This window comes from Arachis ipaensis, chromosome B1, assembly GCF_059453495.1.
Source record: "Arachis ipaensis isolate K30076 ecotype BB chromosome B1, ASM5945349v1, whole genome shotgun sequence".
In the NCBI taxonomy this organism is placed as follows: Eukaryota; Viridiplantae; Streptophyta; class Magnoliopsida; order Fabales; family Fabaceae; genus Arachis; species Arachis ipaensis.
The window spans coordinates 96,706,277-96,733,050 of record NC_142436.1 but is presented as its reverse complement, the minus strand read 5'-3'; the positions used below and the strand labels follow the sequence as shown (position 1 = coordinate 96,733,050).

The following is a 26,774-nucleotide window of genomic DNA, read 5'->3' as shown; positions in this document are numbered from 1 at the left end:
TGGATATTGCTCTTACAAGAGTTTGACATTGAGGTAAGAGACAGGAAGGGCACTAAAAACCGGGTTGCTGACCATTTGTCGAGGCTACCACATGAAACAATTCAACAAGCATCTCAGCCCATGAACGAAAGCTTCCCAGATGAGCACCTTTTGCAGATCCAGCAAGCACCCTGGTTTGCTGACATAGCAAACTACAAAGTGGGAAGAAAGATACCTCAAGACTTTTCTAAGCAACAAGTGAAGAAGTTAATCAATGAGGGAAAGAAATTCTTATGGGATGAACTCTTCCTGTTCAAGAGATGTTATGATGGAGTAATTAGAAGGTGTGTCCCTGAGAGTGAAATGAGGGATATCCTGTGGCACTGTCATGGTTCAGCTTATGGTGGACACTTTGGCCCAGAGAAGACAGCTGCAAAGATATTGCAGAGCGGCTTCTATTGGCCAACTATTTTCAAGGATGCCAGAGAATATGTCCACCAATGTAATGAATGCCAGAAAACAGGAGGATTAACAAGAAGGAATGAGATGCCTCAAAATTTCATCTTGGAACTGGAATTATTTGATCTATGGGGAATTGATTTCATGGGGCCCTTTCCCCCTTCCTATTCTTTCAGATATATCTTAGTCGCAGTGGAATATGTCTCAAAGTGGGTGGAAGCCATAGCTACGACCACTTGTGATGCACAGATTGTCCTCCAATTCCTTAAAAAGCACATTTTCACAAGATATGGAGTGCCCAAGAGTCTTATCAGTGATGGTGGAAGTCACTTTTGCAACAAACAGATGGAGAAGCTCCTCCACAAATATGGAGTAATCCATAAAGTGGCTACACCTTACCACCCTCAGACTAATGGCCAGGCTGAACTAGCAAATAGGGAGTTAAAGAAGATCCTAGAGAAAACAGTGGGAAGCACAAGAAAAGATTGGGCTAGGAAGCTAGAAGAAGCATTATGGGCATACAGGACAGCTTTCAAAACTCCTATTGGCAAGTCACCCTTTCAGCTATTGTATGGCAAATCTTGCCACCTCCCTGTAGAGCTTGAACACAGAGCTTTTTGGGCCACTAAACTCCTCAACCTTGATTCCCAAGCTGCAGGAGAAAAAAGGTTGTTGCAACTAAATGAGTTAGATGAATTTAGGATAGAAGCTTATGAGAGCGCTAAGATATACAAGGAAAGAGCTAAGAGGTGGCATGACAAAAAAATCACAAAGAAGGAATTCAAGCCAGGACAGCAAGTGCTCCTGTATAATTCAAGGCTTAATATTTTCCCTGGCAAACTGAAGTCAAAGTGGACTGGTCCATACTTGGTGACAAAGGTTTTTCCTTATGGGAGCATTGAGCTGCTAGATGAAGCAACAAAGAATCAATTCACAGCAAATGGTCACAGAGCAAAGCTGTACTTGGGAGGACAATGGGATAAGGAAAAAGAGGTCCAGAACCTACAGCCTTCTTGAAAGGAATTGAAGGATGTCAATCTAATGACAATAAAAGAGCGCTTGTTGGGAGGCAACCCAACCTGAGGTAGTTTCCTTTTCATAGCCTTTTCAATAAAAATGTTGAATAATTGATATGTATTGCAAGGAGCTAAGTTCGGTGTTGCACACCAAAAACAACTTAAAGGAGAATGGAGGATTCTAAGTTTGGTGTTCCACCAAAACCTCATTCAAAAGCACATTCTAATCTCCTGCACATTGTTAGCTCCAAGCAATCGAACAGATTATTCAACCACTTAACTGCTTTTTAGTCTTAACTTCATTACCTTTAGCAAGGATACAAGATTTTGCCTAGAGTTAACCTGCTGTATCCAGAGAAGTGGCAAGAGCTTAAGTTTGGTGTCCCCACACCAAATTAAATCCACAAGCCACACTCAACTCATGCATACTAACTGGTCATCTAAGGGCTTGAGAAGCAAGCAACTGTTGAGAATTATGCAGGGAATTCACCACCAGTTAAAGACACTATGCATCATAACTCAAAAGGGCACAACAGAAGGAAGGACAAAGGAACTGCAAACCAATAGGTTGTATTTACACTTAACTCTTGCTGTTGAAAAATGCTTTGACTTGTGTTTTGTTAAAGTGTTCATCTAATACAAGTAGAATCAATCTTAGAATAAGTAAGCTAGTCTATGTGTGTGCTTGTGTGTTTACTTTCACTTAGCAAAAAGCATGTTTTGTCCCCTGCATCTTTAAGTTCAATAAAAGAAATATTTGAATGTGAAGTAAGATGGTCTCTGTTAGATAGAAGTAGAATAAAAGTAAGTGGTTGTATGTGTGTGATTGTACAATAGCTCACTTTTAGTGAATAAAGAGCCAGGATATCTCCTTCTAAGTATAGAGTGGCCTACTGTCTATGAATCTCAATCAAATAAAAATCCTTGGTTAGAAAGAAAAACAAAAAAAAAGAAAAAAAGAAGTGGCAGAACAAAAGAAAAACAAAAAGAAACAAAGCTGGACACCAATAGCTTGAACCTTAGAATATATGCCTGTGGTGTCTTTGTATTAGGATCTGCTTGGATTATTAAGCTCTTTGGAGTGCATCAACACTCGGTGACTTGGGTTAACTAACCTGGGATCATCAGCTGAAAATCCACTATCAAGAGCAACCTAACTATAAGGCATTTAGCAGCCCAAAGAGGTGCTGGGCATCAATGTTCTAAGAAGGAAAGTGAGCCAAGTGTCTATAGTGAATAATGTGTCAAGTATAAAGAAAAGGAAATGAACTTGCTACACATGACACTCAATTAAAGCTTATAAACAAAGTAATAGCCAAGGATAAAGGAATAATGAGAGGTCATAGCAGTATGTTGCTTGAAGCTTGAAGGAGACTTTCTAGGCCTAGGAGTCAATAAGAAGTGAGTATTTACATATCCACACAAAATCCCATGAACTATCAATAATACTCTGCTAGCATGAACATCCTCTTCCATTTCATCCTTTCTTCTCAATAAATTTTTTTTTCTTGCTTGGGGACAAGCAAGCTTTAAGTTTGGTGTTGTGATGACAAGTCATCTTAGCCTAGTTTCACTAGTCTTTTTCTTTTGTTTTCACTTGAATTGTGCACTTTCTTGAGCTACAAGTAAGCTAATTTGGGTAGATTTTCATGCTTCCTTTGATTGAATCAACCATGTATGAATTCATGCTATTTCATGAGGTTTTAGGCTATAATTGTCACATATTATGATAAAATGAATATCTCATGATTTTAAGCATAGCTTTGATGTGTTTGGTTGATTAATTATAGGTGAAGAAAGGTTGGAGAAAGGTTGAAGCAAGAAGGAATGGCTAGGAGTAAAGAGAGGACAATGGAATAAGTGAAAATGAACCAGGAAGCAAAAAGCTGGACCAAAAGTTAGCCTCAAACTTTTGCACGAACTTTTGGGTGAAAAGTTAGCCCCAACGTTAGCCCCTAACTTTTGGGCTAACGTTGGCATATGAAAGTTACTCCCTGGGCACCAAAAGTTTGCGCCAACGTTAATCCCTAACTTTGTGGCTAACGTTGGCATGAGAAAAACACTCCCTGGGCACCAAAAGTTTGCGCCAATGTTAGCCCCTAACTTTGTGGCTAACGTTGACATGAGAAAAACACTCCCTGGGCACCAAAAGTTTGCGCCAACGTTAGCCCCTAACTTTGTGGCTAACGTTGGCATGAGAAAAACACCCCTTGGCCACCAAAAGTTTGCGCTAACGTTAGCCTCTAACTTTTGGGCTAATGTTGGCACATGAAAAACACAAAGGGGGAGCAAAAGTTTGCGCCAACATTAGCCCCTAACTTTTGGGCTAACGTTGGCGCCATAAGTGCACTAAAGAAGGCCAACGTTGGAGCAAAAGTTAGAGCCCTAACTTTTGCACCAACGTGGGTATCAGCAAAACATGGGGGCTGATATGAAAAGTTGGACCAAAAGTTTGCCTCAAACTTTTACTCAAACTTTTACTCAAACTTTTGCAAAACTCCAACCCGGTTCACTTGGTTCACTTTGGTTCCTCTCCAAACTCCAAGAGCAATCAACCAAGGCCTCTCTCAACCCAACTCCACCAAGAGCAAAGGCCCAACTCAAGGCTTAAGATCATTTGAAGAAAGTGTATAAATAGGATAGAATTCAAGTTCTTAAGGGAGCTTTCCTTTTGAGTTTTCATAATAGTTTTCGGAGAGCTTTGGATATTGAGTGATCTTTAATTTCTTAGTTTCGGGGAAGGAGAATTCCACTCTCTTCCTCTTAGTTTTATTGCTTTCAATTTCAATTGCAATTGTCTTGGATCTTGGGTTGGAGAATTGAAGGAATTCTGTTTCAATCTCATCCGAAGATCTCTCTGTTTCTTCTACTGCTTATGGAATTTAATTTCTGTTAATTGTTCTTCATCTACTTTCTTTGCAATTTACAATTCCTTTGCAATTGTTCTTGTTGGATCTAGGAAGGCATTGAGATCTAGACTTGGTTATCTGGTCTCTTGGGTCCTGAGATCCGGATTCCCCATTTCCCATTCCCTGTTTATTGTTTTCATGCTTATTTACAATTCTGTTTTTAGATCTGGTTCAATCCAAGTGTTCTTTTACTTCTCTGTTGGTTGCAATTTACTTTCCCTCGTTTAATTTCTACAAATCCAACTCCCAATTCCCTTTACAATTCAAGCTATTTACATTTCTTGCACTTTAAGATTCTGCAATTTACATTTCTTGCGTTCTAAGTTTCTGCCATTTAATTTCTTGTTCTTTAAGATTCAGCATTTAAATTCCTGTTCTCTTTAATTTCATGTCAATTACCCATTCCCTTTACTTTCCATGCAATTTAAATTCTGCAAATCACAAATCACTCAACCAAATCTTGATTCGCTTGACTAAATCAACCACTAAACTAAAATTGCTCAATCCTTCAATCCCTGTGGGATCGACCTCACTCCCGTGAGTTATTATTACTTGATGCGACCCGGTGCACTTGCCGGTTAGTTTTGGGTGTTTTGGAGAAATTCGTTTTTCCGCTAGAATATCCCATCATCTCTCAACAAATTTCCCTCAGCAAGTATACCGAATTGTCGTCAAGTAAAAACTCACAATAGAGTGAGGTCAAATCCCATAGGGATTGATTGGTCAAGCAACTTTAATTAGAGGAATGTTCTAGTTGAGCTAAGCAGAAATTGAGTTGGGGAATTATAGAAAATTAAATGGCGGGAAAGTAAATAACAGAAAATGTAAATGCCCGAACTAAATGGCGGAATGTAAATTGCAGAAAGTAAATTGCAGAATCATAAATGGGGATTTGGGGAGATGAGCATAAAAGTAAATGATAGAAGGTAAAGAGAATGAGTAAGATCAGAAATGGGGGATTCATTGGGCTTAGGAGATGTTGCATTCTCCGGATCAAGTTCATTCTCATCTCTTCCTCAATCAATGCATTCATTGATCTCCTTGGCAATCTTAAGTGATTGGATCCCAATTCCTTGGCAACCCAATCTCTCTAAGCTTGAACAATTGCCCAATTCCTTGATTTAATTGCTTATGGGAAGAGATGAAGTATGGTCACTGATTATACCACACGTATTTCCAAATCAAAGTGTTGGTTGGATTATATGTCACTATATCCATCCAAACCCCAATTTGGTCCAACATGAGAAAGCAATTCTAGCATGATCTCCTTATCCCTTTTCCAAGGCTCAGAAGAGATCCAATTATGGAGAGTTTCTTTTCCAAGACAACTAATAAATTGGATTAAGATTGAAAGCTTTCTAGTAAAATCAAGAGAAAAGAAAGAAGAAGAAGAATGAAAACTATAATTGATCCATCAAATTGCAACAGAGCTCCCTAACCCAATGAAAAGGGGTTTAGTTGTTCATAGCTCTGGAAATGGAAGATGATAGAGAATAGTGCATTCTGAAATTAAACTAGAAGTTATAGAGAAAGTAAAATATACAAAGTGTAGTTCTCAAGTTCCAGATCCCTTTTTAATTCAAAACTATCCCTATATATACTACTCCTCTGATCTTCTAGTTAGATCTTCAAGTCTTGGATATGGGCCCTTGATCTTTGGTTGAAGCAGTTACAGTCTTTTGTGGGCTCAGCTTTGCTTGCAGAAAGAATGTGAGTTAGGCATGATGGGAAGTTAGTTAGGACGTTAGTGGCGTTAACGTTAAGTGTAAACATGGGTTTGAGAGCGTAAGTGACGATAACTTTGTCACTAACGTTCCAAACTAGTTGATCCACGTTAACTTCAACGTTAGTGGTACTAACGTGACCACTAAAGTAGCCTCTTTGCCCTTCGCAAGTGTTATTAGCACTTACTTTTACCAATAACATTGCTCCTTGTCCCTCTCTTCCACGTTAATGATCTACGTTAGTGTAACTAACGTGGCCCTTAACGTTGGCATGCCAAGGCTCGAGAGCGTTAGTGACACTTACTTTTGTCACTAACGCTTCAAAACGCCCCTTCCTTCTACGTTAGTGCTTCACGTTAATGGCATTAACGTGACCACTAACGTGGGTGTGCTTGCCATCTCCAACGTTAGTGACAAAGGTTAGTGTCACTAACGTTGGCATATCATCCCTTGCTCCATGTTACCCTTCACGTTAGTGGTCTTAACATGACCACTAACATGGGCAATCTTGGCCTGCTCCAGCGTTAGTGACAAAGGTGAGTGTCACTAACGTTGGCCATCTCTTTCTTTTTCCATGTTAGAGTTGATGTTAATTGGATTAACGTGACTCTTAACGTGGCTATGTGTGACCTTTTGGAACGTTAGTGGTGTTCATTTTTACCACTAACGTTGGAGCTTCTCTTTCCTTCCACGTTAGTTCCCACGCTAATGTAACTAACATAGCAACTAACGTGGGTCATGATGGCTTTCGAAAGCGTTATTAGTGGTAACTTTACCACTAACGTTGCAAGCTTGCTCCCTTTCCACGTTAGTGGTCACGTTAGTGAGACTAACATGGCTGCTAACGTGGCTCTTCTTTTCTTCCTTTGTCCTGAAATCAAACAAACAAGGTGAACCAAAGCTTTGTCTCAAGTCATGAGATCAAGCATCATCCATTTTATCATTCTATTTATGTATAATTCTCATAAAATCATGTAAAGTTCACAATGGTTGCTTAAATCAAGATGTAAGTGTATATTCACCCAAAACTAGCTTATTTACTAAGAAAATACATGAAACTACCCTAAAATAATAAAGAAAAGGGTCAGTGAAACTGGCCAAGATGCCCTGGCATCAATATGTTAATAGTGTAAATAGCTCTTTTTGGTTGTTTGGTTGTTTTTCTTAGTAGGATTTTGTTTATATTCTCTTGATGACTTTTTCGTACCATCACCACAATGCACCCCAATGGAACCCAAACACTTACCTTTATAGTCACCAATCTTATACACCATCCCCTCACTACATACAAAACCAAAACCCTTACCCTCATGAGTTTGATTGTCAACCTTCATCACCTTAATTTTCATCTTCATATATGGATCAAGCCACACAAGAAGTACTTTTCATGCTCATTCAAGAATAACAAGAGTTCCGAAAGAAGCAAGAGCAAGTCATGTCTACCGTAGCAAAAGCTTTGGGTCATTTAGCTTTATTGCGTTCATGCCACAAGCAAGAAATTCTAGTGGATGAATGTGTGGGACCAAGTAAAAAGTGTGGAGTGAAAGAAGAATTGCAAAATCAAAAAGAAGACATCAAGTCACAACATGAAGTGCAAAGAGAGATAAATGAAGAGTGGGTAGGAATTGATCAAGAGGATTCCATCATTTAAGATTTTCTGTCCAACTTGGGTAATTCCTTCTATGACCTTCATGGACCTCCATTATTAGATTTGGAAGGAGATGTTGATGTGGACTTCACACAACCTCCGATTTTTTACTTGAGTGATGATGAAGAATATTCAAAAGAGGTTGAGAAAGATTCTGTTTGCCAAGAAGTGAAGATAGTTGTGCAAGAACGAATTGAGCGGATGAAGATTTCTCTAACAAGATTTCTAGGCCCACATCAATATGCCGTTTTAGAAATGGATGGTCAACTTCGAACCTTTCTTGGAGTAGTGGATGGTGAAGAGAAGAATGTTAATTGGCAAGGAAACAGAATGTTCATCAAAGGAGCCAATCCAACATTTGGAGCTCAATTTTGGTGCAAGAGTCAATGTATTGGATTCTGGGGAGTACACGAGCATGTTAATAGTGATAGAGGAACTCAAGTATGGGAGCCAGGCATTAATTTCAAGGATCAACACTTAAGGATCCTAGTTGCTAGTTTGAAGTCTCTTAAGAGGTTGATGCAATTCATTTGGGAACCCAGAGGTTGAATCAATAGCAAATTTGGTTGGAGATTCAAGGAGGAATGGAAGCATAAGCTGCCCTAACAAGGATCTCCTCGCCAAGTCCAACTTAAGACTATAAACCAAAGTGCTAGGTGGAAGACACCCCATTGATGGGATATTTTAGCGGAGAAACGAATTTCTCCAAAACACTCAAACTTAACCGGCAAGTGCACCGGGTCGCATCAAGTAATAATAACTCACGGGAGTGAGGTCGATCCCACAGGGATTGAAGGATTGAGCAATTTTAGTTTAGTGGTTGATTTAGTCAAGCGAATCAAGATTTGGTTGAGAGATTTGTGATTTGCAGAATTTAAATTGCATAGAAAGTAAAGGAAATGGATGAATTGCATGAAATTAAAGAGAACTGGAATTTAAAGTGCTGAATCTTAAAGAGCAAGAAATTAAATGGCAGAAACTTAGAACGCAAAAAATGTAAATTGCAGAATCTTAAAGTGCAAGAAATGTAAATGGCTTGAATTGTAAAGGGAATTGGGAGTTGGATTTGCAGGAGTTAAACAAGGAAAAGTAAATTGCAACAAACAGAGAAGTAAAGGATGTCTTGAATCAAACCGGATCTTAAAACAGAAATGTAAATAAGCATAAAAACAGTAAACAGGGAATGGGAAATGGGAAATCCGGATCTCAGGACCCAAGAGACTAGAAAACCAAGTCTAGATCTCAATGCCTTCCTAGATCCAACAAGAACAATTGCAAAGGAAATGTAGATTGCAAAGAAAGTAGATGAAGAAGCAAGTAACCGAAACTGAAATTCAATTAAGCAGAAAATTAAACAAGATCCCAAGGTGAGATTGAAACAGAATTTCTTCAACTCTCCACCCAAAATCCAAGACAAGAAAAGTAAAGAGTGCTGGGCAAGAACAAGGAAGAAGAGAGATCAATTCTCCTCCCAAATTCCCTTGAATTAAAACAACAAAGCTAAGAAAAATAAAAGTGAGCTCCAAGCAAAACCGAAAAGAAAGTTATTCTGAAAAACTAAAAGGAAAGCTCCCTAAAAACTTAAATCCTATGCTATTTATACACTTTCTTCAAATGGTCTTCAAGCCTTCAATTGGGCCTTTGCTCTTGATGGAATTGGGTTGAGAGAGGCCTTGGTTAATTGCTCTTGGAGTTTGGAGAAGAACCGAATTGAACCGGGTTGGAATCATGAAAGCTTGAGTAAAAGTTGGAGTAAAAGTTAGGGTCTAACTTTTGCTCCAACTTTTCACATCAGCACCCTTGTTTTGCTGATACCAACATTGGGGCAAAAGTTAGGGGTCTAACTTTTGCTCCAACGTTGGCCTCCCCTTAGTTATTCATGGCGCCAACGTTAGCCAGAAAGTTAGGGGCTAACGTTGGCGCAAACTTTTGCTAGCCCAGGGAGTTTTTCAGGTGCCAACGTTAGCCAAAAAGTTAGGGGCTAACGTTGGCGCAAACTTTTGGTGCATCCAGGGAGTGTTTTTCATGCCAAAAGTTAGCCAAAAAGTTAGGGGCTAACTTTTTGTCCAGCTTTTGCCCAAAAGTTAGCCAAAAAGTTAAGGGCTAACTTTTGCTCCAGCTTTTGCCCAAAAGTTAGCCAAAAAGTTAGGGGCTAACTTTTGCTCCAGCTTTTGCTTCCTGGTTCATAATTAATCCAAGACTCAAGTCATTCCTCCTAGCCATTCCTTCTTGCATCAACCTTTCTCCAAGCTTTCTTCACCTATCATTAATCAACCAAACACATCAAAGCTATGCTCAAAATCATGAGATATTCATTCTTTCATAATATATGACAATTATAGCATAAAACCTCATGAAATAGCATGAATTCATACATGGTTGATTAAATCAAAGGAAACATGAAAATCTACCCAATTGGCTTGCTTTTGGCTCAAGAAAGTGCATAATTCAATTGAAAACAAAAGAAAAAGGCTAGTGAAACTACGCTAAGATGACTTGTCATCACAACACCAAACTTAAAGATTGCTTGTCCCCAAGCAAGAAATGATTTATTGAGAAGAAATAATGAAATGGGAGAGGATGTTCATGCTAGTAGAGTGTTATTGATAGTTCATGGGGTTTTATGTGGATATGTACACACTCACCTCTTATTGACTCTTAAGCCTAGAAAGCCTCTTTCAAGCTTCAAGTAACATACTGCTATGACCTCTCATTATTCCTTTATCCTTGGCTATTATCTTGTTCATGAGCTTTATTTGAGTGTCATGTGTAGCAAGTTCATTTCCTTTTCTTTATACTTGACACATTATTCACTATAGACACTTGGCTCACATTCCTTCTTAGAACATTGATGCCCAGCACCTCTTTAGGCTACTAAATGCCTTGTAGTTAGGTTGCTCTTGATAGTGGACTTTCAGCTGATGATCCCGGGTTAGTTAACCCAAGTCATCAAGTGTTGATGCACTCCAAAGAGCTTAATAATCCAAGCAGATCCTAATACAAAGACACCACAGGCATATATTCTAAGGTTCAAGCTATTGGTGTCCAGCTTTGTTTCTTTTTGTTTTTCTTTTGTTCTGCCACTTCTTGGCTATTTCTTTTTCTCCCCTTTTTTTCTTTCTTTTTGTTTTTCTTTCTAACCAAGGATTTTTATTTGATTGAGATTCATAGACAGTAGCTACTTTCTACTTAAGAAGAGAAATCCTAGTGTTCTGATTCATTAAAGGTGAGCTATTATACAATCACACACATACCACCACTTACTTTTATTTTACTTCTATCTAACAGAGAACTATCTCACTTCACATTCAAACATTTCTTTTATTGAATTGAAAATGCAGGGGACAAAGCATGCTTTTTGTTAAGTGAAAGTGAACACACAAGCACATACATAGACTAGCTTACTTATTCTAAGAGAAACAAACAAGATGCAAAGACTATTAATTTTGACAACTTCTTAAAGATGCAAGGACCACTTAAAACAGACACAATGCATGCTTTCTTAGTGCTGAACAAGGAGCAAGTCCACCTTTTATTTGTCATGCTTTTTCTTTCTTCTTTCATACACCTGGTTGCTGGTGTTCCCTGTGTCCATGTCTGTTGTCTGTTGATCCCGCCAGAAACCAGCTCTATTCATTGCTTCCTCTACTCTATCATCAAGCTTCATTGCATTGCTTACTTCTATCTCACTTCTCCTTTTAAAGAATTCATCAAAAGTTGGAAAAGCTGGATCTATGTTGTGCAGATGCTCTCCAATATAGTTCAGCTTGATTTGACTATTTATGTTGTAGTCGGCTTGGACTTCATATCTTGCATCTTGGAATGTTGTGAACTCTTTGAGAGCCCTCAAATTTTCAGCCTGCATTTGTTCCAACTTTCCAAATGATTCATGAGATTGAAAAGCATGTTCTTCTTGCATCACAAGGAATCTTGACTCGAATTCACTTTGTTTGTTCATCATTCTTAGCTCCCGTTCTTCTTATGCTTGTTGGTTTTTCATGTATAGTGAATGGTATTCCTCTTGCCTTTCTTGAATTCTCATGTACTGTTGTGATAATCTTCCAATTGCTTCCTGCATTTGAGTCATGTCCAGATTGTTATGTAGAGGAATGTGCTGCTGTTCATCCTCCTCTTGTGGCTCTTCTTCCTCTTGTAATTCTTCTCCCTCCATTGGTTCCTCTCTTTCCCTTCTTCCATGTGGTCTTCGGCCTTGATGTGCTTTAGGGGCCATCATCATTCTTTCAATGGTTATAGGCATGCCTTGGCTTAATCACATTGGATTCTCCTCTTCCATTGGCACTTTAGCCTTTGCACACAACCTCCAAATGGTACTCGGATAGTACAACCAAGATCCGGCCGAATTCTTCTCAGCAAGCTTTTGAATGTCCTTTGCCAGAATTTCATGAACTTTTACCTCTCCTCCCACAATTATGCAATGCAACATAATAGCTCTATTCTTGTTAACTTCTGAGGTGTTTACTGTGCCCAGAATTGATCTTTTCAACAACTCATACCATCCCTTTGCTTCCGGGGTAAGGTTAACTCTCTTCAAATACTTGTATTTATTCTTGTCATCTCCTTCCCACTCTGAGTTCTCCATACAAATATCTCTAGCAATCCCATCATAATCCGGATCACCATTTACCCTTTGGTGGTATCCCGGTTCACTAAAGCGAACTAATTTTGGTCCCAAGACTTTCTTGATTGCATCTGAGCTAAAATCTACTTCCACTCCCCGCACATAGCTCTTGTATGTTGGGGCCTCACTCATGTCAAGCCTTGAGACATTGGCATAGAACTCTCTTATGATATTAGCATTGATTCGGGTGATTGGTGATATGAGTTCCTCCCACCTTCTCTTTCGAATTTTGTCCTTCATTTCTTGGCATCCATCGTCCGGCAGCAAGAGTGTAATTTCTGGATATATCTTCTTCTCATTCATCCATTCAATTTGCATCTGATGGTACCGAGATTTGAATCTCCATTGGTCATATTCAGGGGTGCTCTCCTCCACCATGGGATCTTTCCCTCTTCTTCGTTTGGTTCTTGAGGAAGAGGCCATGATCACTTGGTTGTTTGAGACTCTTGAGGTTAAAGGGAGTGTGAAGATTGTTAGAGATTTTGATGTGTGTCTTGGAGAAAGATGAAATTTGAGGCCGAGCTTGTTTTGATGAGAAATGATGAAGGGAAGTTTAAATGGTTGGAGTGCAAAGGTTCGGTCACATGCATGGCTTGGAGGTGGTATGTTATTTAAATGAACAATGAAGGGCTAGGATGCAATTGGATACTATGTGAATCAAAGGTGTGCATGTAAGGATGAATAAAGACAAAGCTTGCTTCTTCAATTGTCTTTGCCGTGATCATCTCAAGGAGTGGCAGATTCTCTTTTTGAAGCATGTGATGAGATTTTGTCCTCATGCTATGCTTTCCCTTGTCTTGTCTCTTTCATAGAGTGTCCTTTGACCACCTAGTCATCACAACAAGACAACAAGCATTAGTTTTATCAAACTGTGGCAAGAGTGCTTCTTTTCATTAACACTATATGAATAACCATTCCTTATATCCATTTGAACCGTTACTTTTCTTGGAGGACACCAAACTTAATGTTTGGTCATATAGTAGAAAATATGTGTTTTTTCCTCCAACTAGTGAAATTGAAATCCCCAATGTCATTCTTGGTCAAATGTTTATAAGAAATGTTTTCATCATAATTTTCTTTTTTTCTCTCTCTTTTTTTTTTCATGAAGGATCAATTGTGTCCCTAAATCCGTGCATCAAAGTTTGGTGAACACCAAACTTGTATCTTGCTTAAGGGGTAGATGTGAGATGCTAGTAGTAAATCACAATTGATGCCTTCATCACAGAGTATGATTTCTTTTTAATTGAAAAGTCTCAGTAAGAGATAATGTATGATCATTGATGCATGATTTTTTTAATTTTCATTAGAAGAGAAACACCAAACTTAGTGTTTGGTCATATGCTAGGCATATAGTATGAAAATGTTTGTAACACTGGTTTGGTATGCTTGAAGGCACACCAAACTTTAGAAGTCTTAGCATATGAAAAAAAAAAAATTTCATGCATTCATTGAGTACGTCTATGAAAATAAATTTCATGCTCAGATGATCATAGCTTATTGAATTTAAAATGACATAAATCTTAAATCATGGGTTGCCTCCCATGGAGCGCTCTTTTATTGTCACTAGCTTGACATTGGAGCTTTCTTTTATGGTGGTTGAGGGTTGTAGTGCCTCAACTTGTCTCCCCTGACTGTGATCCTCCTCTTTGTTCTCTGGTGTTCAATTTCAGCATGTTCCAACGAGAGTATGTTGCTGACATTGTAATAGTCATCAGTCTGTCGGCTTGCTCCCAGTTGTTGATATATCAATTGCACTTTGTCACCTTTGGAAAGCCCCTCTGTTGGAATCTTCCTGTTCTTCCAACCCCTTTTTGTTTTGTTTCTGCGTTTCATCCTTTCTTTCATTGACCTTTCTTTTCTGGCCGTAGGCTTACCTTGGGGATCTTTCATCCCTTCAGTGGCTAATACTCCCATATTCTCTTGGACTTCTTCATCAGTTTGCACAATCTTTTGCCTTGGGATGTTGTTATGAATCGCCTTGTTGCTTTCTTCCTTTAACTGAGATCCTTCCTTGTCAAGTTCCATATAGTTTTTCTTCTCATTACCAAACTGTGCTTTTGGTAACACCTTCAGAGTGACACTCTTATCATGCATTCTGAGAGTTAATTCTCCTTCCTCTATGTCTATGATAGCTCTAGCAGTGGCCAAGAATGGCCTTCCCAGAATAATAGAGTCACCATCATCCCCTTCTGAATCTAGAACCACAAAATCTGCAGGGTATATGAAATTGTCCACCTTGACCAGCAGGTTTTCAATCATACCCCTGGGGTATACTGTTGACTTATCTACTAGCTCTAGAGATATCTGTACTGGTTTAACTTCCTCTATATGCAGCTTTTTTATCAAGGAGGATGGTATTAAGTTGATACTTGCTCCTAGATCGCACATTGCTTTAGTGATGGTTAATTCCCCAATGGTGCAAGGTAGCCAAAAGCTCCCTGGATCTTCAAGCTTAGGGGGAAACCCTTTTTCAATCAAAGCCCTGCATTCCTCAGTGAGCAGTATGGTTTCCTTCTCATCCCAACTTCTTTTCTTGTTGATAAGCTTCTTCAAAAACTTGGCATACAGAGGCATTTGCTCAAGTGCTTCAACCAAGGGAATATTGATTTCCAGCTTTTTGAAAGTCTCAAGGAACTTATGAAATTCTTGGTCCTTGGTTTCTTTGTTGAGCCTCTGGGGATATGGCAGTGGAGGTGTGATGCTCTTTCCTATTTGCTGCTGTACCTGAGTCACTTCTGTTGAACCGTGTGGCTGGTTGTCTTTCTCTTTGAGTTTCTCAGTTCTCTTGTTTGGCATCACAACTTGATCCTTGGCTTCATCTGCCTTTGTTTGCTCCTCATCTTCTATTGCACTTTTGCTGCTCTTTGCTTGCTTCTTTGTAGTGTCATTATTGCTCATCAATGTTCTCCCACTCCTTAATTGTATCGCCTTGCATTCTTCCTTAGGATTTGGAATTGTGTCACTCGACAGAGAGCTTGAGGGTCTCTCAAGAGAAATCTGCTTGGAGATTTGCCCCATCTGTCTCTCTAGGCTCTTCAGGGATGCTTCATGATTCTTGGTTGTCATTTCCTGGTGTTTCAACATTTTGTCTATCACGGCCTCCAAGTTAGTGATTCTTTGGGCTTCAGGTGATACTTGAGGTGGGTTATGAGATGTGGGTGGTGGATGGTAGTTATTTTGGTTGGTGGGTTGGTTATTAGATTGGTACTGGTTGGGGTTGGGGTAGTTGTTTTGAGGTTTTCTTTATGGGTTTTGGTTAGTCTGCTGCTGGTTGTGGTTTTGGTTGCTTCTTGGGTTGTTTTGGTTTGAGTTCATCTGCCATGGTTGTTGGTTTTGGATTTGATTATCTCCCCATCTGAGGTTTGGGTGGTTCTTCCAGGATGGATTGTATGTATCACCATACACTTTATTTGGTCCTTGGTTGTGCATATACTGTACTTGCTCTTGTTGTTGTTCTTCTTGAGTTTCTTCATTCTGTCCCCATGTGGTTGATGGTTGGCTAGTGTTAACTGCTGCAACTTGGAGACTATCAATCCTCTTGGCCATTTGCTCAAATTGTTGTTGAATTTGCTGCTGCATCATCTTGTTTTGAGCCAAGATTGAGTCCACTCCTTCTAGCTCCATTACTCCTCTTCTTTGTGATGGTTGGCGGTTTCTTTGATGAGCAAAGAAATATTGGTTGTTAGCCACCATATCAATGAGATTTTGAGCTTCCTCTGCAGTTTTCATGAGTTGCAAGGAACCTCCAGCTGAATGATCCAAAGCTTCTTGAGATTTCAATGTTAAGCCCTCATAGAAATTCTGCAGCTTATCCCACTCAGTGAACATTTCAGGAGGACATTTCCTGATTAGAGCCTTGTATCTCTCCCATGCCTCATGGATGGGTTCAGCCTCCTTTTGTGTAAATGTTTGTACCTCAGTCTTCAACCTTATGATCCTTTGAGGTGGGTAAAATTTGGCAAGGAACTTGGTTACCAAATCATCCCAATTGTTGATGTTGTCTCTTGGAAAGGATTCCAACCATTGAGTGGCCTTGTCTCTGAGAGAAAATGGGAATAGCAATAGCTTGTAGCTGTCAGGAGGCACACCATTAGTTTTAACAGTGTTACAAATCCTCAAGAAGGTGGATAGGTGTTGGTTCGGATCTTCAAGTGGTCCTCCACCAAAAGAGCAATTGTTTTGAACCAAAGTGATGAGTTGTGGCTTTAGTTCAAAATTGTTTGCATTGACATTTGGAGTTAAGATGCTACTTCCACAATGTCTAGGATTTGCAAAAGTATAGGAAGCTAAAACTCTCCTCTGGGGTGGATTGTTATTGTTGTTGTCTGCTCCACCTGGTGGATTGGTTGAATGTTCCTCCATATCTTGGAATTCTTCTTCTGATTCCTCTTCTCCAATAATAGTTTTCCCTATTTCAGCTCTTCTTAACCTTCTAAGAGTTCTTTCGTCTTGTTCATGAAAGATGGGTGTATTTCTTCTTGTACCTGACATACAAGCAGAACATAAGAAACACACAAACCAGTGACACTTCAATCTATTGCTAGAATGAAGTTTTAGTTAGCTTAAGCGAAAATTCAAATAGTTAGTGGGATAATTAAAAATTAAAGGAACAGAAAATAAAAATGCTAGATCTAGATCACCACCTCACTTAATCATTGTCAATCTAATTCAATCCCCAGCAACGGCGCCAAAAACTTGATGGGATATTTTAGCGGAGAAACGAATTTCTCCAAAACACCCAAACTTAACCGGCAAGTGCACTGGGTCGCATCAAGTAATAATAACTCACGGGAGTGAGGTCGATCCCACAGGGATTGAAGGATTGAGCAATTTTAGTTTAGTGGTTGATTTAGTCAAGCGAATCAAGATTTGGTTGAGAGATTTGTGATTTGCAGAATTTAAATTGCATAGAAAGTAAAGGAAATGGATGAATTGCATGAAATTAAAAAGAACTGGAATTTAAAGTGCTGAATCTTAAAGAGCAAGAAATTAAATGGCAGAAACTTAGAACGCAAGAAATGTAAATTGCAGAATATTAAAGTGCAAGAAATGTAAATGGCTTGAATTGTAAAGGGAATTGGGAGTTGGATTTGCAGGAATTAAACAAGGAAAAGTAAATTGCAACAAACAGAGAAGTAAAGGATGTCTTGAATCAAACCGGATCTTAAAACAGAAATGTAAATAAGCATAAAAACAGTAAACAGGGAATGGGAAATGGGAAATGGGAAATCCGGATCTCAGGACCCAAGAGACTAGAAAACCAAGTCTAGATCTCAATGCCTTCCTAGATCCAACAAGAACAATTGCAAAGGAAATGTAGATTGCAAAAAAAGTAGATGAAGAAGCAAGTAACCGAAACTGAAATTCAATTAAGCAGAAAATTAAACAAGATCCCAAGGTGAGATTGAAACAGAATTTCTTCAACTCTCCACCCAAAATCCAAGACAAGAAAAGTAAAGAGTGCTGGGCAAGAACAAGGAAGAAGAGAGATCAATTCTCCTCCCAAATTCTCTTGAATTAAAACAACAATGCTAAGAAAAATAAAAGTGAGCTCCAAGCAAAACCGAAAAGAAAGCTATTCTGAAAAACTAAAAGGGAAGCTCCCTAAAAACTTAAATCCTATGCTATTTATACACTTTCTTCAAATGGTCTTCAAGCCTTCAATTGGGCCTTTGCTCTTGATGGAATTGGGTTGAGAGAGGCCTTGGTTAATTGCTCTTGGAGTTTGGAGAAGAACCAAATTGAACCTGGTTGGAATCATGAAAGCTTGAGTAAAAGTTGGAGTAAAAGTTAGGGTCTAACTTTTGCTCCAACTTTTCACATCAGCACCCTTGTTTTGCTGATACCAACGTTGGGGCGAAAGTTAGGGGTCTAACTTTTGCTCCAACGTTGGCCTCCCCTTAGTTATTCATGGCGCCAACATTAGCCAGAAAGTTAGGGGCTAACGTTGGCGCAAACTTTTGCTAGCCCAGGGAGTTTTTCAGGCGCCAACGTTAGCCAAAAAGTTAGGGGCTAACGTTGGCGCAAACTTTTGGTGCATCCAGGGAGTGTTTTTCATGCCAAAAGTTAGCCAAAAAGTTAGGGGCTAACTTTTGGTCCAGCTTTTTCCCAAAAGTTAGCCAAAAAGTTAGGGGCTAACTTTTGCTCCAGCTTTTGCTTCCTGGTTCATAATTAATCCAAGACTCAAGTCATTCCTCCCAGCCATTCCTTCTTGCATCAACCTTTCTCCAAGCTTTCTTCACCTATCATTAATCAACCAAACACATCAAAGCTATGCTCAAAATCATGAGATATTCATTCTTTCATAATATATGACAATTATAGCATAAAACCTCATGAAATAGCATGAATTCATACATGGTTGATTAAATCAAAGGAAACATGAAAATCTACCCAATTGGCTTGCTTTTGGCTCAAGAAAGTGCATAATTCAATTGAAAACAAAACAAAAAGGCTAGTGAAACTAGGCTAAGATGACTTGTCATCACCCATCATGGTAATATCCTTCTAACTTTCTCTCTTTTACCTTTCGTTTCACAAATAATTGGCTATTTTACTTGGTTAGTTGGTTTTATTTTGATGTTTGTTAGGTAATTTTAGTAGAATAATGTGTTTTGGGGAGTCTTATGATGATTTGGGACTTGAAAACCTGTTTTGGATGTCATGTTTGATGCCTTAGAGGCAAAATTTTTGTTGCAGGAACAGAGACATGTGTGTACGCATAGCCTTTTGCATCTGCACAGTTCCCCTGTTTTTTAGTTCCTGTGTATGCGCACAGCTGCGTGCGTACGCACACCCTTAAACACTCCCTCTATTCATAGCACGCGCATAGCTTGTGCGTGGGAACACTACCCCTTTCTCTCCTGCTGTGCATCCGCACATCCTGCGTGCGCCCGCACACCTCACTTTTTCAAAAAAAAAAACAAAAAAAAGAAGGCCACCTGTGCACGCGCATAGCTCAGTGCACCCGCATAGACCTTGGCGACCCCTCTGGTTGCTGTGCACGCACAGGCTGTGCGTGTGAATCCAACCTCTTTCCTCTTTCTGTGCGAACACACACCTTCTTGTGCACCCACACAGGCTGCGATTCACCTTCTGTCCGCAGCGTCCGCACGACCTTGTGCGCACGCATACTGACGAGAAGACTTCTGCAAGTAAAGAATTTTATAAAAATAATCGCGTTGTAAGTATAGTTTCTAAACCAACAGAGAATCCCTTCGTACAAGTAACAAAACCCAATAAAATTTATAACCGAAGTATTTAAACTTTGGGTCGTCTCTCAAGGAATTGCAGGGAAGTATGATTTATTATTGGTTATGAAAAAGATATATTTTTTGGGTTTTTGAAATAGGGAACAAGTAATTTAAATGGCAAGAAAAATAAATTAAAAATTAGAAAAACTCTTGGCAAGGTATGAGAATTGGAAATTCCATCCTAGTTATCCTTATCAGGTGTGATGAGAATTGTTTATTGCTCCCACTTAGTTAACCCTACTAAATAAAGGAAAGTCAAGTGGACTAATCAACTTGATTCCTCAAGTCCTAGTCAACTCCTATGGAAAGACTAGCTTTAGAGGGATCCAAATTAATCAGCAAATTTTAATTTTCAATTAACAGCTGAGTTTGACAACTCAAGTGTCACCAATTACTCAACCAAAGCAAAGAGGAAAAATCTACTCGAATAAAAATACCTTTTCATCAATTAAAGCTAACAATATCATAAATCTGAAATACCTCGAATTGTATTAAATAGAAAATAAAATTAAACATAGGAATCCATAAACCAAATTGGCAACATCAAGTAATCAACTAAAGTAATAAAATGAATAAAAGTAGAGGAGAAATTAAATTAAAGGAACATTGAACCTGGATTGAAGAAATAACTATACTCTAAGAGAAATCCTAATTCTAAAATCCTAAAAGAGAGGAGAGAGCCTCTCTCTCTCTAGAAAACTACATCTAAAACCTCAAATTGTGAACTATGAATGTTGTTCTTTGATTCCTTCATTCTCCAGCCTCTATTCTGTGTTTCTGGGCTTGGATTCAGGCCGAAAAAGTGCCCAGAAATCGCTGGGGGCGACTTCTGTAATTTTCTGGACGTGGCGTCCGTCACGCCTGCACGTGGGTCACGCATGCGCGTCATTAGAGATTTTCCTTGCCGCGCGTACGCGTCGTCCATGCGTGCGCGTCACTGTCATTTTCTTCAAAACTCCATTTTGTGCGTTCCTTCCATTTTGTGCGTTCCTTCAAATATTATGAATAAGTGGGTGAAGAATTGATAAAAACACTCAATTGAGCACAAGATGAATCATAAAATAGGGGTTTATCACATACCCTATTTCCTTTTCCCTGTCTGCGCTCGCACACGGCCTTGTGCGTACAGGACACTTTTCGAACGTTAATTCGAAAGGAGAGGGTGTCGCACCTCAGTTTCCCTAAACACCCCAAACCTTTCTTCTTCTTCTCTCAGAAACCAACCCCTCCTCTTCACACCATCACCTCCCGCCACCGCGACCAACCACCGCCAGTGGACCCCCGCGCCGCCGTCACCCCTCTCTCTCTCTCTTCCTTTTTTCCTTCTTCTCTCTCTTCCACATTTCCCCTTTTCTCTCTCTCTCGTCCCTGTGCCACCTGCACACTGCTTCCGCGTCACAGCCCTAGGCCGCACCTTCAGTCCGGCAACCTCACCAACGGCAGCGAGCTTTTGTGCCGCCACGACGTTTACCGCCTCCCCTTCTCCATCTGCTTCCTTTCTTCCTTCCGCATAACAGGTTTCAACCCCTGTTTCCCTGCTCCAGTTCCATTTCCACTATTTTATTTTACATGTTTTCAATTCTACTTTTTAATTTTGTTTTAGTCATTAGGTGGTTATAGGTTAGTTGATTTCTATTTTAGTAGATTTAATGTAGATGTTGATACTAGTTGAGTGTTTTAGGTTATTTTCTGGACTAATTGATGCAATGTTTGGGCTATGAGTGCTGCTATATATGAACTGTGAGTGCTATTCCACTGATGCACATAACCTGCCTGATGAGTTGCCTGAATAGGAATTTTTTATTTAACTTCTATGTCTGATCATCATAGCTTTTGATTTTCCTTCCATTCTGCATCGTCAGTTTCGAACTTGTGCCAATTTTCTGTTAAATGTGAATGTTGCCCGGGATGATTTGGTTAATGCACTCTGTGTTCATGTTGAAACATCAAACTGAACTTGAATTTGCCTTTGTGATTATCTTGTTTGATGTCAATTTTTGATGTGCATATCATCCTTTGATAATTAACCTGCCAACTATGCACTTCATTGCTGATTTTGTTCTTGAAACCAAATTGGATTGAAATTTACAGCTCTCATCATTCTATTTGGTACTTTTAAGTGCATAGCATGCTGAACTGCCCACTGATTTTTCTGCCAACACCGAACTAAAATTAAACTTAAAATTTTGAAACCTGTTTGGTGACATTGGCAGCAGTACATATATATTGCTCTCTATGTGAATTGATCAAATGCTTATTCATGTATCTTTAACATTAATGATCATATACATAGCAACTTGTTCCTTTATGTTTTTGAGCAATGCAATCTGTTTCTCAATCGGATATTGCTTTGGGCAAGAAGCTACGTACATGTGATCATTTCTTATCTTCTAAACATGAATATGCGTATGCTTTCTGTAACGACCCAATTTTCAATATGTATAGATCATATCGGAAACTGAGTGCTACCAATTTGTCTTCCTAATTATTATCTATTATTTATCATATGAGCCTGATTCGTTGTTAAAAGCGTAGTTAATTTGCGATGTATTTTTTTAAAATGTTTGGATTAATAGACGGAATCATTCATAATCAACTCACAACTGATAACAGATAAAACAGTTATAAGCAACCACACATAAATACATCGCAAGTAACTAGCAACATTCAGTGATCCAGCCCTTATTAGAGTATAGACCATTAGTTAGAACACCCCTAGATATAGCTAGATAATAACTATATACATATACATACAAACAACATCCCAGGTCCTGACCTATTCAAGAGGTCCCTAAGCTGGCACCTAGGCTAGCCTAGACTCTATACTCACCTAGTCCCTCTAAACTACTAAAGCGAGGGAAAGTATGTTCTAGGTCTTCAAAACTCAAGTCAGGTGGAACGTCATCAAAAGGTAGAACGTCATCTACTACTCCTCAGCATAGGATGTCTCTCTGGTACCTCATCAAGTAGGCACACAATAGGAGTCTCGTACACAGGATTTAGATTAAAGTTCACGTACAAATGGGGTGTAGACATTGGCTGGTCTTGTAACGGCCTAGCCTTTAGCCTCGAAGAAACGGCGCTTTTTCGGGATCAACCGGAATTTTTATGGAATTTTTAGGAATTTTAGTGCATATAAGCACCTCCACTACACAGGTGCTATGTCATCAAGCTGCTGAGTCAGCAGCTTGACTGCACCAGACACCTCTCATAATCTAAGCAGGCACGTCGCAAAAAGTTGCATTTTTTAACCATTTCGGGTCTGAATTTCAAAATTCTGATTTCCGTAGTTTGTCTCTATGTGACGAGCCGGTCTTGAATTTCGAGTGAAAAATTATAATAATATAATATTCATATATTATTATTTTATTTGGAATATTATATTATTATTTTCTCTAATGTGGTTAATGTTGATCTATGTTTGGTAATATAATAACTGAGCTAGAAATCTACCGGTAATGGATAATACCGGCATTCTTAGATGAACTTAGCAATGCTAATGCTTCATCATATATCTTTTATTCTCATGATTATTATGTTACTAGTATTATTTATACTAGTAAAGCTCATGCTTATCCTTAAGTAGTATAATCTGATGTATCTAATTTTCGTAATTATCTTCAGAATGATATTTTATTATTAAACTCTGATGAGTCAGCACCCAGTGACACGTGGCTCTCCCAGAGTTAGCCACCACATGTTTCCTTTCTTGCTCTCCAAGAAAAGCTTTCTTAAGGAGAAAGTAAGAAATACTTGTGTTCTAATACATCTAGCTTCCGTAATTATCCTTTCTTGAGATATTTTTACACCAAAATTTAGGATAATGCTTATCCAAACCCCACGTTCTCCCATGTATCATCATTACTATCATTTTTACTTTCTAAACAAGTTAGAATTCGAAATTCTTGAGAGAGAAATGGAAGAACTTCCATGAAAACTTCCATGAACACCTAAGCTTCTTTCTCTGTTCTTTCTCAAACCGAAACCCCTATCAAATATCTAATCCAACCAAAATGATCACCTCTTCCTCCTCTTCATTTCTATATCAATTTTTATGGAATAAATCAAGGCATGATGGCTGCTCCTCCTCCTTGAAGTTTCATCCATGGTGGGAACTCAAGCTGATGATGTTTTCTTCATGTTTTCTCTTAAGATCTCTTGTTCAATCACCACAGGCTCTAAGAAAACGTGATTTCTAGCTGCCTTGAGGTGAGGAAAACCTACTTTTCACCATCATGAAGCTTCAGCCTTCATGGTTCATATGGTTCTAAAGTTGTTTTTGATGTGAAAATAGGCGTAAAAGTGCTTTTGGAAGCTTGTTCTTGGTTCAATTCTTGGCAGCGGCAAAGGAGGTAAGATTTGGTAAATTAATCAATGATTGGTTTGGTTCTTGAAGTGTTAAATCAGCTCTTGTTGCTTGAAGCTTGATTTTGAGTGTTTGTGTGATGGTTTGATCATGAGATCTTGTTGTTTAATGCTTGAAAATCAAGTTTTTGATGGTTCTGAAGTTGTTGTTGTTGCTGCTGGAAAATGTGGCTTTCCAGCCATTAAATTCATGAAATTTGATGTGTTTTTGATGTGTATTTGATGGCTGAAACGTTGCTCTTTGGTTTGGTCAAAATCAGGTAAAAATCGGTTACCGAAAAGATTGAAAAACTAGTTGAAAATCAAGCTGAAATCTGATGAACTTTTGGAAAAATATTTTTGGTCTTTGAAGGACAAGAAAAACGTTGGTTTTGATGATTTCGGGGTCAAATTATAATTATTAAAAAGTTTGGGGTTGAAAGTTAATTAAAAAAAGTTAAGGGGCCAAAGTGCAAATATTAAAAGTTAAAGGGTCAAAATGCAATTTCCAAAAAGTTCAGGGGTCAAAATGCAATTTTTGAAAGTTGAATAAAATATTATTATTTTAATATTAAAATATTAAAATATTATTTTATTGTTAATATTATTTTATTAATAATATTATTTTATTAATAATAATAAAATATTGATAAAAAGACAGTTTTCCCTAAAAGCCTCAGGAAGGCAGTTTTGAGTCCAGAATTCCTTAATTCTCTTTATTAAACACCTAAGGAAGAGTTCAAGAGAAAGTATTGAGGTATGTATGATAATGAAAGAGGTTTTAGAAACTTTCATACATGTTGGAAAGAAAAGGAATTAAAAGCTATATAGCATTGTGCTTGACCTTACAGAGTAAGCAGAGAATTGTAAAATGAGCTCACTGTGATGTTGTGATGCTTGATTTATGATTGTGGAAAGATGATGAAGATGATTACTAAGTGATGAAAAGTGTGGTTATATGTGACTTATGAGCCTTCGGGCGATGCTTGTGAATATTATGCGGGGACGCCCGTATTGTGATGTTGCTTCCCAGACAGGCTGCGGTAGAGATGTACCAGCCCTGCAAGCTGAATGCTTGGTAGAGGCCTAATTCGCATACCTGCGGTATATTGAGATTTGAGCAAATACCAGCCCTGCAAGTCGAGAGTACTTGGTAGAGGGTATGCGGTACTTAATCTGGGATTAAGTTCTGGGAAGGCCTTATCAGACCTGGAGGGTCGGATTGCGTCGGGTGCGGGTCGAAACCGAAAAATGAGCTCATTACCTGCAGTAGGATCAGACATGCATCATACTTGTTTGTGCATATTTTAATTGGTTTGCCTATGTGAACAACTCTGTTTAATTGCTAATTGCTATACTTGACGTAACTGCTCTTGATTGTGTTTGAACCTCATTACTTGTGTTTATAACTGATTGTTTGGATTATGGTGATTGGATGTTGATTGAGTTGTTTGGGCCTAAGGCTGTGGTTGGTTTTTTTGAGGTCTAGCTTTGTATAAAGTATCTGACTGATTCAGCATAGACTTAATGAACCAATGCTTGGAACAAGATGATCATTTATACCGCGTAGGTAACTTCTTTTATGTTTATAGTCTAGTAAAGTATGAAAAATCAAACTCTTACAGCATAGACTTAATTGAACCTATGCTTGGGACAAGTTGGTCATTCATACCATTAGGAAACTTTTCAGATTCTTATATCTGGAAAAGAAGTTTGGATTTATGGTTAATTAACTGATTTCTTTTGAAAAGGTTTTGAATATTTGATTGTTAAACCATCAATTTTCAAAGGATTTAGAAACTTGCAAGCGGACATTATAAATGGACTTAACTATGAACACCGACCTTACTAAGAACTCCCCAGTTCTTACCCCTTACACCTCTTCAGATGGATACGGGAGTCCTGCCCTACGAGATTAATCATCCGTACATCCACGACGACCAAGTGCACAGCTACGAGTATTACATCCGATGTGCGGCACCTTGTGTACGTAATTATATAGTACGTGACCCTGAGATCGAGGATATCTCTTCTGGTAGCAATGAGCCAGATGGGGCACCAGCGAGCAGGCATCATCACCTACCCAACGGTTTTCTGTGAGGGGCTTTTGGATCAGAGACGAGGAGACTTTTGAGGCGTCCATTCTAACCACGGTACCTTAGAGTGTTTCCCTCACTTGTACTAGCATGCTCAAAGGGAATAGGCAGGTCATAGAGTTAGCCTAGCCTGGGTGCCAGCTTAGGGGCTTTTGGACAGGCCAGGCCCCGGGACGTCTTATGTATATATGTGTATATATTATATGAGTCACTAACTGAAGGATGTTGTGTTATAATTCCTTACTAGTATAACTGAGATGCTTCTGCATTATGATGTATATTGTGGTGTGATATTCTATGTATTGCCTTCTACAATTCCTTGAATGTGTGTACTCATGTTTTGTTGTTATACTCTATGTATGCGACCCTAAAACTACTATTGTTTTAAAAAAAATTACTCGAAACTCGCGAGGTGTTAACAACAAACAGGCTTATATTTATTAAATATTACTTAAGTTGGGGAAACAAGTTGGTAACGTTCAACTTTTAGTATGATCATGACATGCTGGAAGTTGGGCCGTTACAATTTGGTATCAGAGCTGTCCTTCCTGTTAGAGCCTGAGGAATGGACTGGATCATGTTTCATTGCATGCTCTGTTGTGCGTCTCATGCTTATAGGATATCCATGTGATATGTGTTGCATGATTGTCTTTGTGCCTTCATTCTGAGAATGTTCACGCCCAACTTGAGCTATTGAGACTGATCAC

At 38.8% G+C, this 26,774-nt stretch overlaps 1 pseudogene; it reads right to left on the bottom strand.

Moving 5' to 3' along the window:
* Nucleotides 1-13,961: 13,961 nt before the first annotated feature.
* Nucleotides 13,962-26,044, bottom strand: LOC148577570 (uncharacterized; annotated as a pseudogene).
* Between the last annotated feature and the right edge of the window lie 730 nt (nt 26,045-26,774).